The sequence below is a fragment of the Schistocerca cancellata genome, chromosome 3 (genome assembly GCF_023864275.1).
Source record: "Schistocerca cancellata isolate TAMUIC-IGC-003103 chromosome 3, iqSchCanc2.1, whole genome shotgun sequence".
NCBI classification, from domain to species: domain Eukaryota; kingdom Metazoa; phylum Arthropoda; class Insecta; order Orthoptera; family Acrididae; genus Schistocerca; species Schistocerca cancellata.
Window position 1 is genome coordinate 939,984,611 of NC_064628.1, and position 1,655 is coordinate 939,986,265.

Below are 1,655 nucleotides of genomic sequence, written 5' to 3' on the forward strand. Positions count from 1 at the left end.
AAATGAATTATGTACGGCCGGACTGGTATTTAATTAGGCTCCTTGCCTAGGAAAAGGGACGCATGTTTTGCAGATTGGCAACCGCGGTTTCGCTGATCAGAGTGTTTCCCCCCGTCTGAAGCTCCGACGCGCCGCCACTATGAATAAATAAAGCACTCCGTCGTCAGGACACAAGTGGCTCATCGGGACCATCCGACCGCCGTGTCATCCTCAGGTGAGGATGCTGATAGAAGGGGCGTGTTGTCAGCACACCGCTCTCCCGGTCGTTATGATGGTTTTCTTTGACCGAAGCCGCTACTATTCGGTCGAGTAGCTCCTCAATTGGCATCACGAGGCTGAGTGCACTCCGAAAAATGGCAACAGCGCATGGCGACCCGGATGATCACCCATCCAAGTGCCGACCACGCCCGACAGCGCTTAACTTCGGTGATCTCACGGGAACCAGTGTATCCACTGCGGCAAGGCCGTTGCCACTACGATTGAACACCATTCGTATAATTAAAATCCGGATTGGTTGATTCATTACTATGAAAGTTCGTTCCAGCAAGACGAAAGAACTATTCCTCACTGTCGTCGTCAGTGCGAAGACCTGTTTGGTGCAGCTGTTAGCGTTAGGCTCTCCTGTGCAAGTATCGTCATTCTTGCGTAACGTCATCCTTTTGAACATGCTTACTGTAGTCAAGACGTGACCTAGCTGCACAATTTTACCTCCCAGTCAACACTTCCTCCGTTACCAAATTAACTATTGCTTGATGCCTCGAGATATGTCCTATCAACCAGTCTACATTTACGTCATAAGCCACCGTACGATGCTGATGATACGTTTCTTTTCCTGTTACACTCTCAAATAGAGCGAGGGAAAAACGTCTGTCTATATGCCTCCGTGTGAACCCTAATTTCTGTTATCTTCGTGGTCCTTACACAAATGTATGCTGACGGCAGTAGGAGCGTTCTGCAGTTATCCACAAATTTGCTAAATATTCTTCCTCGAAAAGAACGCCCCTTTCCCTCCGGGGTCTCTCATTTCAGTTCCCAAAGCATCCGTGTAACACTTGCGTGCTGTTCGAGCCCACCGGTAACAAATCTAACAGGCCGCTTCTGAACTGCACCGACATCTTCCTTTAATACGACCAGGAGCGGACCCCAAACACACGAGCAGTAGTCAAGAGTAGGTCGCACCAGCGTCGTATATGCGGTCTCCTTTACAGGTGAACCACACTCCCAGTAAACCGAAGTCGACCACTCGCGTTCCGTATTATGTAAATATATATTAAATGACGTGGTTGTGTCAAGCTGTACACTGCTAATGCTGTACTCGAACATAACACATTTGACTTTCCTATTCTTCTGCATTAACATACTTTGAGGGGTAATAGTACTCGCGATACTGAACAAAAAACTTCATATACACGTATGCCCTATTTCCACTGGTTTCCGAGATAGAACACATTTAATATCACGTTTTTACGTTTTTCTTGAATAACTCGAAAACCGCACCCTCCAACGAAAACGCGTCGCAGTACAAAATTAAACTACCTTACGTTTCATATAAAAAGTCCTCATTTTTTTTCTTTAGAACTAACACTTTGTGCGAAGAGAGCGCGAGAAAGTTGAAAACTCCCGCGACGCGCATGCGCTGTGTTTTACGTAGTTTT

At 46.7% G+C, this 1,655-nt stretch overlaps 1 pseudogene; it reads right to left on the bottom strand.

Moving 5' to 3' along the window:
- Nucleotides 1-354: 354 nt before the first annotated feature.
- On the bottom strand, nt 355-472 carry LOC126177462 (5S ribosomal RNA; annotated as a pseudogene).
- Nucleotides 473-1,655: the final 1,183 nt, after the last annotated feature.